This window comes from Nicotiana tomentosiformis, chromosome 10 (genome assembly GCF_000390325.3).
Source record: "Nicotiana tomentosiformis chromosome 10, ASM39032v3, whole genome shotgun sequence".
Lineage (NCBI taxonomy): Eukaryota > Viridiplantae > Streptophyta > Magnoliopsida > Solanales > Solanaceae > Nicotiana > Nicotiana tomentosiformis.
In genome coordinates, this window is record NC_090821.1 from 50,805,000 (window position 1) to 50,821,042 (window position 16,043).

Here is a 16,043-nt window from a genome sequence, read left to right on the forward strand (position 1 = left end):
TTGAGGTCATTCGAAATTGAATTGATAGGTTTCGACATCGAATGTAGAAGTTGGAATTCATTAGTTTTGTTAAGCTTGAATTGGGGTGTGATTTGTGATTTTCGCATTGTTTGATGTGATTTGAGGTTTTGACTAAGTTTGTATGATATTTTAGAACTTGTTGGTGTATTTGGTTGAAGTCTTCGGGGCCTCGGGTGAGTTTCGGATGGTTAACAGATTGAAATTTGGACTTAAACAACTGCTGGAACTTTCTGATTCTTGTATCTAGTTTCCTTCATCGTGTTCGCGAGGGGAGTCTCGCGTTTGCAAAGAGGAAATTCGGACTGGCCATTTTGCGTTTCGCATTCGCGACCGGGGGCACACGTTCGGGAAGGGTGGAGGCGAAAAGTTACGCGTCCGCGACCGAGGCACGCGTTAGCAGAAAGGAGGAGATCCGGGCAGCATAATTTTGTGCTTCGCGAACGCGAAGCAGAAACTTCTGGACAAAAACTTTAAGTTTTAAAAATGGGACTTTGTCCCATTTTCCATTTTTGACAAATTGGAGCTCGGGGAGAGGCAATTTTCGGGAGATGTTCAAGAAAAACATCGGGATAAGTATTCTTAACTCAATTTTGGTTAAAGTACCCGAATCTATGGTAGTTTATAACATTTAATTGGTGGATTAAGTTGGAAAAATTGTGAAAATCCCTAAGTTTAGATTGAAGATTTGAGGGTCGAGTTGATGTTGGAATTTAATAATTTTTGGTATGGTTGGACTCATGGTTGAATGGACGTTCATATTTTGTAACTTTTGTCGGGTTCCGAGACATGGGCCCCACGGGCAATTTTTGAGTTAAATTTTAGATTTTTGTTGGAAAATTAGTATTTTCATATGAAATAAATTCCAATAATTTGTATTGATTGAAGCGAATTAATTGTGAATAGATACGAGGCTTTCGGAGGCTAATTCGCGAGGCAAAGGCATAGCGGAGCAAAGAACTACCCGATTTGAGGTAAGCGACTTGTCTAACCTTGTGTGGAAAAAATTTCCCTTAGGATTGATATTGATATGATAATTGTGATATGTGAAAAGTTGTGTACGCGAGGTGACGAGTGTGTACACGGGCTAAATATGAAAACTCTCATTTTAAAGTGTGTAGATCTCCATTACACATTAATTAAATTATTTTTATTCTGATATATTCATCATCATGGATCTATTTTTATATTTTAAATTTTCATGACATTTTTCTTACTAATTGCTTTACTTGTTTAGTTGAAACTTTGTTTTTTTTTATTCTGTGCTCATTATTTGAAAGTTGAATTTCTTAATTGAATTATTATTAATATGAATCATTTGACACTAAATTTTTGGTACTGAGGCAAGGTGTGTGAGATATTATATTTTTTTGAGTAATTCACTTCCGAATATTTTGTGAGATTTTGTATTCATTGTGATTGAACCGTGAGCTCCTTATTGTGGAAATAATATTGTTGCTGATTTATTTTGGCAAGTTAAAATATTTGGACACTTGAGGTGCAAATTGTGATATTGATACGCATGCGGTGATATAAGGTCTGGGTGTTGAAACGTATGCGGTGAGATAAGGGTGGCTTGATACGCGTGGCTAGTAGGGAAATTATTAGAAGTCATGCGGTGTGATAAGGGTGGCTAAAACGCGGGATGCTATTTTGGGAAAAATAATTTCTTTAAAATTAAATATGAAGGCTCCCGCGGTGATATAAGAAAAATAAGATATTGTAAATTTATTTATGATATGGGACTACGAGGCGGTACCTCGGGAGTTCCCTTGTTGATATTGCTTTGTGGTTGCATTGCCTTTGGTTATTTTGGTGTTTTCCTTAAAGTTGAAAATATTTCTTTTCCTTCTGCGAGGTGTTATTTGCCCATATTCTGTGTAGATAAATTGTAACATACTACTTACTTGATTTATCCCCATTGTCATTATCATTATTATATTGTTAAACTTTTCACCCTATCTTTTATTATTCCAGTAGGGCTTGACCTGACCTCGTCACTACTTTACCGAGGTTAGGCTTGGCACTTATTGGGTACCGCTGTGGTGTACTCATACTACATTTCTGCACATCATTTTGTATAGATCCAGGTACTTTCTATCAGACCAGACATCAGTGAAATAGCCGTACGCGGAGACTTCACAATATATCTTCTAGCATCCGTAGACCTCGAAATCCCCTTCTATCCTTACTACGTTATTTTCCTTATTCTCTTTAGACTATGATGTATAGAGACACTTAGAATAAATGCTTAGAAGCTGTGACTTATTTCTATCGGGTTTTGGGAGTTGTAACTATTTGAATCACAGTTTGATTTATTTATATGTTGAGATTTGAGTTTCAGTTTTGTATTTAGCATAATTGATAGGCTTACCTAGTCTTTGAGACTAGGTGCCATCACGACATCCTATGAAGGGAAATTGGGGTCGTGACAAGTTGGTATCAGAGTTCTAGGTTCATAGGTGTTATGAGTCACAAGCAGGTTTAGTAGAGTTTTGCGGATCGGTACTGAGATATCTGTACTTATCTTCGGGAGGCTATGGAATTATTAGGAAAATATTCACTTCTTTGATTCCTTATCGTGCACATTTGTTGACTTTGAAATTCTAAACTCTTGTCTTTCTACTCTCTCACAGATGGTGAGGACACGCACAATTGGATCCGATGATCATACACCCACGCCCCTTGTTGGAGCCATAAGAGGCCGAGGAAGACCACGTGGTGTAGCCAGAGCACCTGCACGAGCTACTGCAGAGGAGAAACCGGTAGCTCCGGTTGGAGAGTAGTCACTTGAGACGCCTGCTACTACCCCTGCACTTCAACAGACTCTTCCTCAGTTTTTGAGCATGTTTGGCACTCTAGCTCAGGTAAGGTTTATTTTACTTGCTCCTGCCACATCTCAGGCTGGGGAAAGTGCACATACTCCCGTCACCCGTACCCCAGAGCCACAGGCCCAGGTTAACCATGCCCCAAAGGTTATACAGTGCAGCCAGTTGTCCCAGTTCGGCCCGAGTTTAGGGCAACTGTTTCAGAGGGAGAGCAATTCAGGCTCGAAAGGTACAAGAAGTACCACCCTCCTACTTTTAGCGGTTTGGCTTTAGAGGATGCTCGGGGTTTTCTTGAAGAATGTCACTATATACTCCGTACTATGGGTATTGTGGACTCTAGCAGGTTTTCTTTCATGGAATTCCAGCTTAGAGGAGCGGCCTACCAGTGGTGGCGAGCATACGAGTTGGATAGTCCGGCTGAAGCAGCTTCACTCACTTGGACTCAGTTTTCAGATATTTTCTTGAGGGAGTATGTTCCTTAGAGTCTCAAAGATGCATAGCGCGTGGAGTTTGAGTAGTTACGCCAGGGTTCAATGTCTATGTCAGAGTATGCGGTGCGATTCAATGATTTTGCTAGGCATGCACCAACCGTTGCTACTGTTCGAGAGCGGGTTCATTGATTTATTGAAGGGCTCTACCCTAGTATCAGATTCAGTATGGCCCAAGAGCTGGATATGGACATCGCATACCAATAGACGAGGTCAATTTCTAGGATATTGGAGGGTATGTAGATCCGGGAGAGAGAAGAGAGGGATGCTAAGAGACGTCGAGATTCTGGCACATATAACAATTCGCATGCCCCAGTTGCAGCCCTTCATGGTAGAGGTAATGTGAGTCGTCCTATACATTCAGCACTTCCAGCTTCCAGGAGTATTCCGGCTACTCCCGGACCTCAGGTTCCATATTATGCCCCGCCAGTGTCTACTGTACCTCCTACACGGGGTGCTTTCAGCGGTCAGTCCTGCCGATCAGGCCCGAGCCAGTCCCAGCAGCCACATCCTCCGAGGGCTTGTTTTGAGTGTGGTGACACTCATCATATCATGATGGATTGCCCCAGACTTAGGATGGGTGCACCTCCACATATTTCTCAGGCCCCACCCATTCCACAAGGCCCTCAGGCTTCTCAAGCCATGATTACTACACTAATTTCCACTCCACCTGCACAGTCAGCTAGAGGTGGAGGTCCGGCAGGTAGAGGTCGCCCTAGAGGAGGAGGTTAGGCCAGATATTATGCCCTTCCTGCTAGGACGGAGGCCGTTGCATCTGACTCTGTTATCACAGGTATTATTCTCGTATGTCATAGGGATGCATCAGTCTTATATGATTCGGGATCCACTTATTCTTATGTGTCATCTTATTTTGCCCCATATTTGGGCATATCCCATGATTTTTTGAGTTCTTCTATTTATGTATCTACACTCGTGGGTGATTCTATTTTTGTTGACCGTGTGTATCTATCATGTTTGATTGTTATTAGTGGTTTTGAGACCAGAGCTGATTTTTTTTAGTATGGTGGATTTCGATATTATTTTGGTCATGGACTGGTTGTCACCCTATCATGCTATCCTTGTTGTTACACTAAGATGGTGACGTTGGCTATACCAGGTCAACTGCGGCTATAGTGGAGAGGTACCTTAGATCATGTTCCTAGCAGGGTTGTTTCATATCTTAAGGATCAACGAATGGTTGAGAAGGGGTGTGATGCGTATCTGGCCTATGTGAGAGATATTAGTGTTGATACTCCTACCATTGAGTCAGTTCCAGTAGTAAGGGATTTTCCAGATGTATTCCCAACGGATCTTCTAGGTATGCCACCCGACAAGGATATTGATTTTGGCATTGATTTATTACCGGGCACTCAACCCATTTCTATTCCACCATATCGTATGGCCCCAACAGAATTGAAGGAATTAAATGAGCAGTTATAGGAGCTTCTTGATAAGGGGTTTGTTCGGCCCAGTGTATCGCCTTGGGGTGCTCCTGTCTTATTTGTAAAGAAGAAGGATAGTTCTATGCAGATGTGTATTGATTACCGCCAGTTGAACACGGTTACAGTGAAAAACATTTATACATTGCCTCATATTGATGATCTATTTGATCAGCTTTAGGCTGCCAGAGTGTTCTCTAAGATCGACTTGCGTTTAGGCTATCATCAGTTGAAGATTCGGGAGCCAGATATCTCGAAGAATGCTTTCAGGAGTCGGTATGTTCCTTATGAGTTCCTTGTAATGTCATTTGGATTGACCAACGCACCAGCAATATTTATGAACTTAATGAACATTGTATTTCAGCCCTATTTTGATTATTTCATCATTATGTTTATTGACTACATTATGGTATATTCCCGAAGTCGGGAAGATCATGAGCAGCAACTGAGGACTATGCTTCAGACTTTTAGAGAAATGAAGTTGTATGCAAAATTTTCAAAGTTTGAATTCTGGCTTGATTCAGTGGGATTCTTGGGTCATATAGTTTCGTGCGAAGGGATTAAGGTAGATCCGAAGAAGATTGAGGCAGTACAGAGTTGGTTCAGATCGTCCTCAACTACGGAGATCTGGAGTTTCCTTGGTTTGGCAGGGTATTATCGCCGATTTGTAGAGGGTGTCTCTTCTATTGCTGCATGTATGACCAAATTGACCCAGAAGGGTGCTCCATTTAGGTGGACAGAGGAATGTGAGGAGAGCTTTCAAAAGTTCAAGACTGCTTTGACTACAACCCAGTATTGGTGTTGCCCACAGGTTCAGGATCTTATATTATGTATTGTGATGCATCGCGCATTGGTCTCGGCGTAGTGCTGATGCAAGGCGATAGGGTGATTGCATATGCGTCCAGATAGTTAAAGGTACATGAGAAGAATTATTTTGTCCATGACCTTGAGTTAGCAGCTATTGTTCAAGCCTTGAAGATTTGGCGGCATTATTTGTACGGTGTCCATTGTGAGGTTTATACCGATCACCGGAGTCTACAACATCTATTTAAACAGAAGGATCTTAACTTGCGGCAACGGAGGTGGTTGTAGTTGCTTAAGGATTATGATATCACCATTCTCTATCACCCCGGGAAGGCCAATGTAGTGGCTGATGCCTTGAGTCGTAAGGCGGAGAGTTTGGGCGGCTTAACATCTTTACCGGTAGCAGAGAGGCCTTTAGCATTGCATGTTCAGGCCTTGGCCAACCAGTTTGTTAAATTGGATGTTTCTGAGCCGAGCCGAGTTTTGGCTTGTGTGGTTTCTCAGTCTTCTCTTTATGATCGTATCAGGGAGCATTGGTATTTTAACCCCCATCTGCTTGTCCTTAAGGACACAATTCAGCACGGTGATGCCAAGGAAGTCACTATTGGAGATGACAGTGTATTTCGGATGCATGACAGGCTATGTGTACCCAATGTAGATGGCTTGTGTGAGTTGATTCTCTAGGAGGCTCACAGTTCGCGGTACTCCATCCATTCAGGTGCTGCAAAGATGTATCAGGAATTGAGACATCACTATTGGTGGAAGCAGATGAAGAAAGACACGGTGGAGTATGTAGCTCGGTGCTTAAATTGTCAGCAGGTGAAGTATGAGCATCATCGACCGGGTGGATTGCTTTAGAAGTTAGAGATTCCATAATGAAAATGGGAGCGGATCACTTTGGATTTCGTTGTCGGGCTCCCATGGACTCAGAGGAAGTTCGATATAGTTTGGGTGATTGTGGATAGATTGATCAAGTCAGCTCATTTCATTCCTCTGGTACTACTTACTCTTCGGAGCAGTTGGCTCAGGTTTACATTCACGAGATTGGCTTGCTTCATGGCGTACCGGTATCTATCATCTCTGACTAGGGTACGCAGTTTATATCATGGTTCTGGAGAGCAGTACATCGTGAGTTGGGTACTCGTGTGGAGTTGAGTACAACATTTCACCCTCAGATGTACGGACAGTCCGAGCGCACTATTCAGATATTGGAGGATATGCTTCGTGCGTGTGTGATGGATTTTGGGGGTGCTTGGGATCAGTTCTTGTCATTTGCGGAGTTTGCCTACAACAACAGTTATCAGTAAGGTCCGTGATGTTGCATTCATACAGCCCAATCTAGACTGAAGAGTTATGTAGATCGGAAGGTTCATGATGTTCTATTCATGGTTGGTGAGCGGGTCTTGCTTCGGGTTTCGCCTATGAAGTAAGTTTAGATTGAAGATTTGAGGTTTGAGTTGAGGTCGTAATTTAGTGTTTTTGGTTTGGTTGGACTCATAGTTGAATGTGCGTTCATATTTTTTAACTTTTGTCGGGTTCCGAGATATGAGCCCCACGGGCGATTTTTGAGTTAAATTTTGGATTTTTGTTGGAAAATTAGTATTTTCATATGGAATAAAATCCAATAATTTGTATTGATTGAATCGAATTAATGGTGACTAGATACGAGGCTCTCAGAGGCTAATTCGCGAGGCAAAGGCATAAAGGAGTAAAGAATTACTCGGTTCGAGGTAAGTGACTTGCCTAACCTTGTGTGAGGGAAATTCCCCTTAGGATTAGTATCGATATGATAATTGTGATGTGTGTAAAGTCCTGTATGCGAGGTGATGAGTGTGTACACGAGCTAAATATGAAAAACTCTAGTTTTAAATTGTGTAGATCTATGTTACACATTAATTAAATTATTTTATCCGGATATATTCATCATCATGTATCTATTTTTATATTTTAAATTTGACTGACATTTTTTCTGCTAATTGTTTTACCTGTTTAGTCAAAATTTTGTTTGTTTTATTCTCTGCTCATTATTTGAAAGTTGAATTTCTTAATTGAATTATTGTTAATATGAAGTATTTAACATTAAAAATTTGGTATTGAAGCAAGGTATTAAATTTGTGACTTATTATATTTTGTTGAGTTATTCACTTCCGAATATTTTGTGAGAGTTTGTATTCATTGTGATTGAGCCGTGAGCTCATTCTGGAAATAATGTTGTTGTTGATTTATTTTGGTAAGTTGAAATATTTGGGCACTTGACGTGCAAATTATGATATATTGTGATATTGATACGCATGCGGTGGTATAAGGTCTGGGTGTTGAAATATATGCGGTGAGATAAGGGTGGCTTGATACACGTGGCTAGTAGGGGAACTACTAGAAGTCATGCGGTGTGATAAGGGTGGCTAAAATGCGGGATGCTATTTCGGAAAAAAATCTTTCTTTAAAATTAAATATGAAGGCTCCCACGGTGATATAAGAAAAATGAGATATTGTGAATTTATTTATGATTTGGGACTATGAGACGGTACCTCGGGAGTGCCCTTATTGATATTTCTTTATAGTTGCATTGCCTTTGGTTATTTTGGTATTTTCCTTAAAGTTATAAATTTATGTTTTCCTTCCGCGAGGTGTTATTTGTCCTTATTCTGTGTTGTTAAATTGTGACATACTACTTACTTGATTCATCTCCATTGTCATTATCATTATTATATTGTTAAACGTTTTACCCTATCTTTTATTATTCCAGTAGGGCCTGACCTGACCTCGTCACTACTCTACCGAGGTTAGGCTTGGCACTTACTGGGTACCGCAGTGGTGTACTCATACTATACTTCTGCACATCGTTTTGTGTAGATCCAAGTACTTCCTATCAGACCAGGTATCAGTGAACTAGCCGTACGCGGATGTCACGACCCAATTTTCTCTCCGTTGGGTATCGTGATGGCACTTAGTCTTAGGGACTAGGTAAGCCTGACATTTAATGAATAACAACAATAATTAAATAACATCTAATAATTTTTGAAATTGAAATCTCTATAAAATTTATAATTCCCAAAATTGGTAGTACAAGTCATAAGCTCTATAGAGTTTGCTACAATTTTCTAAATACAACTGTTTAAAATAAAGTAACAGTATGAATACAAATCAGAATGTGACTCCGAAGCCTGCGAATGCAGCAACAGGTTTACCTTAAGTCTCCACAGCAACAGTCCGCACAGCTAGCTAATGATCAACTGATTTCGAAATATCTGGATCTGCACAAAAATGTGCAGTAGTGTAGTATGAGTTCACCATAGCGGTACCCAGCAAGTATCAAGACTAACCTCAGTGGAGTAGTGACGAGGAACAGTCAAGACACCTACTGGACTAAATAACCTGAACAAGTGTAAGTATAGAAACAACAGAGTATGATATCTACATAAAGACGACGCAAAGTGGCAATTAATATGATAATTGCAATAAGGAAGGAAAACAACAACTATCAGTGGAACACCATAATAATGACATAGAAGAATGAGTGGAAACACAGCCTAAATCCGATAATCACAAATAAAGAAAGGACAAGTAACGACTCAACAAAATGATAGCTTTCACACCAAGTTATAGTCAATAGACTCCACGAGGTACCGAACCTCGTACTATTCATAACTCACGGGTTCCAATACCTGAACCCTAACACTTGGCATCATGTGCCATCAGTACACTTCATAACCGCACTGACGACTCACGTGCCAAATAGATCCATTCTCACATAGAAGGCAAGTAAATAAGGGTGTTCATCTATACTCAACAATATCAAGAAAAACTTCTTAACCGATAAGAGTGCTCAACTACATATATTCTTGTGCAAGTGTCCTAATATATTTTATGCCCTTTAGTAGGTACAGGAAAAGAAATGGACAGCACGTAGAATGTTTTCACACAACTTTCCACAAGATAAAGCTCACACAGGTAAGTGTACCACTACACAAACATCAACAACAAGAATTCCCCCAGGCCATCACAAGTCATCACAAATCAATCCCTGACACAACCCACCTTGTCTCGCCACATGTGCAATAGTAAAGTAAATGCCCACCTTGTATCGTCACATGGTATAATAATGTTCCCACCTTGTCTCGCCATATGTGCAACCCACATATATATATATCTCGCTTTGTCACGTCGCATGTGCAAATATCAACAGTAACAATAGCACGACAGAAACCTCGTGCAACCCCATAACAACAACCGCACGGCAGAAACCCCGTGCATCACAATAACAACAACCGCACGACAGAAACCTCGTGCATCACCACAACAAGTATAACAGCAACAATGGCAGTAATACAAGGGTACGGCAAATAAATCAACTCAGAATTTTCAGAACTCAAAGGAACAGTGGAACTAATTCATAAGGAGTAGCCACAATAGAGAATGATAGTCATAATAAGAACAGCTCAAGAAGAAAGGAAATATTATGTAACAACGGTCCACATTGTATACTTCGACAACGAGAGAGCTAACACAAGGCGAATAATTCAAAATAAAGACAAGTCACTAAAATATAAGGTATCTAACTTCTTTTAAGGTTGGGCAATTAAGAAAGAGATACAATAAATTCAATTAGGGATAAGCAGCAGAAAGATAATCATAGCCTCAATTAAGGATTAACAATTATAGAAGAGATAATTATAACTTCAAATAAAGATAAGAAGTTAGGGAAAAGACAACATGGTAATAGAAGAGATAACAATTTCAGTTAAGGCACATATGAATCAATATGAACAACAAGAGTGGATCATGAAGCAATTAATTCTGATAAAATCAGGTAGAAGTGAAAGTAGTAATTAAGAAACATAATCATAACGAGAACAACTGCATATTCAGTGAATACAAGGACCTAAGAACCCTAAAAGGCCAATTTTCCATAAATAAGTCCGGGCACGTACTCGTCACCTCGTGTACACGGACTATAATTAGCATAGAAGACTCAAATCCTAAGGGGCAGTCCCCCTATACGAAGTTAGGCAAGATACTTACTTCAAGAAGACAGACCGATACTCTAAAATGAATTTCTCGAGTGAAATGACCTCTGGGCGGCTCAAATCTAACCAAAATAACTTCAAAGCATAAATAAAACTCATAAGAAACTATTCCGGATCATAAAGCCTCAATCTTTATCAAAGTCTAAAAATCAACCCAAAAGTCGACCTCCGGGCCCGCACCTCGGAACCCAATAAATTTTATAAAACCCGAACACCTATTCCGATACGGGTTCAGCCATACTAAAACTATCAAATTCCGATACCATTTCGTCCATCAAATCATGATTTTTCTTTTTGAAATTTTTCTTCAATAACCTCCATTTTCCTCAACTCAAAATACAAATTAAATGATAAAAACAAGGATAAAATCATGGAATATAATAAATTCTAGGTGAAGAATACTTACCCAATCGATTTGCTTGAAAAACCCACAAAGAAGCTCTCAAAACCGAGCTCTCAAAGCCCCAAAGTGAATTATGAGATCAAACCCTCGTAATTTTCTCCTTTTCTGCCCAGTGATTTTTATCTGCGGAAAATCTATTGCAGGTGCGAAAATGACTTAATTCCCCCGGTCTGCTTCTGCGAGCACAAGGCCGCACCTGTGAGTGCGCTCCTGCAGATTCTTGTCCACTTCTGCGGATTCTTGTCCACTTCTGTGGAATCCTCACTAAGCTCGCCTTCCGCTTCTGCGATCCATTCTCCGCAGGAGCGGCTCCGCTTCTGCGCCCCATATGTCGCACCTGCGACCAATGGTTACCTACACCAGGGCCGCATCTGCGAGCTCCCTTCCACACGTGCGAGTCCGCACCTACGGCTAGCCTACCGCAGGTGCGATTACACCAGAAGCTTGAAAGCTTCAGCAACTACCGAAGTCCAAATTTCGATCTATTAAGCATCCGAAACTCACCCGAGGCCTCCGGGGACCTCAACCAAACATACCAACCAGTCCTATAACACCATACAAACTTAGTCGAGCCCTCAAATCACATCAAATAACGTTAAACATACGAATCACCCTCTGATTCAAACTTAATGAACTTGAAACTTTAAATTTCTACAATCGATGCCGAAACCTATTAAACCACGTCCGATTGACCTCAAATTTTGTACACAAGTCATAATTGTCATTACGGACCTACTCCAACTTCCGGAATTGGGATCCGACCCTGATATCAAAAAGTTCACTTCCGGTCAAAATGTTCGAAAATTCGACTTTCGCCATTTCAAGCCTAAATCAGCTACAGACCTCAAATTCACTGTACGGACACGCTCCTAAGTCAAAAATTACCCAATGCAGCTAACGGAACCGATGAAACTCTATTCCGGAGTCGTCTTCACACAGTTCTAACTACAGTCAAAATCCTAAGACTTAAGCTTTCATTTTATGGACTAAGTGTCCCAAATCACTCCGAATCATCCGGTAAATTAATTTAACTATGCACGCAAGTCAATACACATAATATGAAGTTGCTCAGTGCCTTATGCCGCCAAACGATACTTAAATTCTCAAAACGACCGGCCGGGTCATTACAGTAGACCTCGAAGTCTGCTTCTATCCTTATTACGTTATTTTCCTTATTATCTTTAGACTCTAATGTATAAAGACACTTAGAATAAATTTTTAGAAGCTCGTGACTTAGTTTTACCGGATTTTGAGAGTTGTAACTTTTTGAATCGCGGTTTGATTTATTTATATGTTGAGATTTGAGTTTCAGTTTTGTATTCAGCATAATTGATAGGCTTACCTAGTCTTAGAGATTAGGTGCCATCACGACATCCTACGGAGGGAAATTGGGGTCTTGACACAGTTGCTTTCGATCTGCGTCTCCAGTAAGCTTCAAAGTTTTGCCAATCTTTAATTCCTTTATTTTGTCAGTCAGTTTTTTTTTTCTTTATTTGTTAGAATTCATATCTTCATCTGAAATTAATAGGAAGGCATCATTAGTCTAACATGTCAGTACATAACATAATCCTTCTATCAGTCAAATATTATCTTTGTCACAAGTCCCAACAATTCCATCTATATTAGACTACTAAAGGAGGTAATTTTTATTACTTAACTAAATTATCTAGCCTAACAGATATATATTTTTGAGATGAAATAGAGAGGCCGTCCATTCTTAAAATAATAGGAAGACACCATTATGATACAAGGAACTATTCTTTTTTAGCTTGATCGCGAACAACAATGGCCTGAAATCATATATTAGATACATAGCCTTCAAAATACACAGCTTAGTGGGCGTTTGGACATAAGAATTATAAAATTTCAAAACAAAACTGAAATATTTTTTCAAGTAAAAATGGTATTTGAAAATTAGAGTTGTGTTGGGACATGAATATAATTTTAGGTTATTTTTAAAATTTTATGAGTGATCTTAGTGAAAATTTTGAAAAATAACTTTTTGGACTTTTTAAAATTTTTGAAAAATTTCAAAATTCATCTACAAGTGAAAATTAAAAAATTTATGACCAAACACGGATTTCACAAAAAAATGTTAATTTTTTTGAAAAAAGTTCGTGGCCAAACGAGCTCTTAAATTTGCTACTTTTAAAAGTAACAAAGGTGCCAAAAATATAACAATGTGTTTAAATCGCATTCAAAGTTATTAATTTAGGGATCTGAATATTTGGGTATTTGGGTTAGATCTGTTTGACATGGAAAAAATAGGTGGCTACATTTAGTTGGATAGTTATTACACCTTAAAAGCGTTTATACACACGGTCTTCATTATTTTAACAGTGGATTAGCTTTTTGTGTTAAAATGAAATATAAGAATTAGAGTTGAAGTACCAAAATGGAACAAAACTGAAATGAATTGCCAAAATAAAAATACATATCAAGTTAGAGGGTTGTCTATGTATTTGGCCTTCATCTAATTCAATCTTCGTTTGGAATCCCAACAAAATTTATTAGAAAAGAACTACAATTTGTTTCTTACATGGAATGATTGTAGTTGAACTCTTCCGGTGCATGGGAATCCAATTTGTGTAGTCAAAATCATTTTTATACCTTTCGTAGCTCTACTTCTCCGAGTTCTACTATACCTCTTCATCCTAACGTGTGTTATTTTCAGATGTATTCTTTCTTTGTAAGTTTACTTAAAATTAATGTAAATAGTTAATTTTTATAAAATAATTATTGTTCTTGCATTTTATACATTGAAAATATCTTAGCCAAATGCATTTTTATATTCTGAGATGATTATATTACCAGAACAGTAATGTTCACGTCAAAAGGCTCTCAGTTTATGGATATTAATTGCTTATCTAGACTTCACTCTTGGGTCTATCTCTATTGAAAACTTGTGAGTGATTATAAGGAACTAATTGCAGTAAATATTTAAAAAGGAGTAGAGATGACGCCACCAATTATTTCCAGCATACACTTAGTGAATTATGAAGTTACCACTTTTCAAAAGGAATATAGATTAAATTTTATCTTATTCAATTTCATGAATTCCAGGACAATTAAATAGATAGATCTCACAAATTTTCTCAGTCAATATTCTCCTTTGATCAATTGTATTCTATCCGTGAATGATTAACCTAAAAAGGTTATAATGCATCTCTTATAAATACTCTTTAATTATGTAAGTCAAAATCAAGAGGATACAATTATCATCTTAATAAAAAGTATTCCAACCCAACTTTAAGAATTTTGTTAATTATCATTCAATTATCAAAGTTTTCTAGATAAGCACAATTTATAGATACGGCAAACCTCCTCCTTTAGATTTAGATCCTTTGCATGTATCAATTAGATGAAGCAAACACCGTCTAAGAAAAAAATAGTAACCAATGATAAACATAATTACCAAACACGCAAAGAAAAAAAAATTCTTTCATTATACGTTAGATGTCGATGTTTGTGCAATCAAACTAAGCTTTAGCGGATAATCTCTTCATCAATTTTATATGATATGTTAGTTTGATTTATCGTACTTTTTTGTAACGATCCGACCGGTCATTTTACTTTATAGAACCCTATTCCCCTTAATAAAACTTCTTGTATGTGCTTTTACTGTTTTGTGACTTGCGGGGGTGGTTAGTTCGAGATTTGGTAGGGTTCGGGTTGAAATCGAAACATTTGATTCCTTAAGGATGGCTAAAAATGCTAAGTTTGACTCCGGTCAACGTTTTGAGTAGACGACCTCAAAATCAATATTTGACGGTTCCAATAGGTTCGTATGATAATTTCGTACTTGGGCGTATGTTCGGATCGGATTTTGGATGAACCGGAAATATTTCGGCGCCTAATAGTGAAAGTTGGTTCTTTGAATGTTTTTGAAGTTTTCTAAATTTGGTTTGAAGTAGGTTTTGGTGATATCGAGGTCCAAATGGAATTCCGAGGTCGGAAATAGTTCCTTAATATCATTTAAGACTTGCACGCAAAATTTGGTATCATTCCGAGTAGTTTAAGTACGTTTCGGCGCATTGGGAGTAAATTGAAGAACTTGAAGTTCATATTTTGATTCAATTGGTTTGGGGTGTGATTCTTAGTTTTGATGTTGTTTTGTGTGTTTTGAGAGTTCAAGCGAGTCCGTTTTATGATTTCAAACTTGTTAGTACGTTCGGATGGGGCCCCGGGGGCCTCGGGCGTTAAACGGACAAGGCTCAAATCAAGTTCGGACTTGAAGGCAAGTGCTGAAGCTTTCAGCTTCTGGTGTGATCGCAGCTGCGCTTGGTCGGATGCCAGTGTGAGCCCGCAGGTGTGTTGGTTGTGTCACAAAAGCGGTTAGGGGACGAGTGGTAGTGGACCGCAAGTGCGAGACTGGTGCGCACCTTCGAACGCGCAGGTGCGAGCTTGAAGAGCGCATAAGCGGATCATTCCGCAGGAGCGGCCCACTTGCCACAGAAGAGGGACCGCAGGAGCGGCACTGCTCTCCTCAGAAGCAACCCTCGCTGGCTTGAGGAACTCCGAAGAAGCGGCCTAAGCACCGCAGATGCGGTACCGCATGCGGCTGAGGCACCGCAGGTGCGAAAAATCGCTGAAGGCAGTGGGTTGTTTTAAATCGGGGTTTGAGCATTTTTGCTCATTTCTTACACTTCTTGGGGTGCTTTTGGAGCTGGTTAGAGAGGGATTTTCATCAACTAATTGAGGTAAGTAATTCCTATCAAATATGAGTAAATACATACTTTATGTGAAAATTTAGATTTTTGACAAAAATGAGATTTGACCATTAAATTTGTTATGGAATTTAGTAAAAATCATATATTTGAGTTCGTGAGATTATGGGTAACGACTTTCTTTAAAAAATCTCTGAAATTCGGGTATGTGGGCCCGGAGGAAAATATTAGGAATCATGTATTTAGGGTTGGGTAATCCCTTCAATAGTTGGAATATGAACTTTTGAACACGTATTGAATTATTATTGAACCATTTGACTGGTTTTGGATTGTTCGGCACAGAATTGAGGGTTGAGCACAATATTAGAC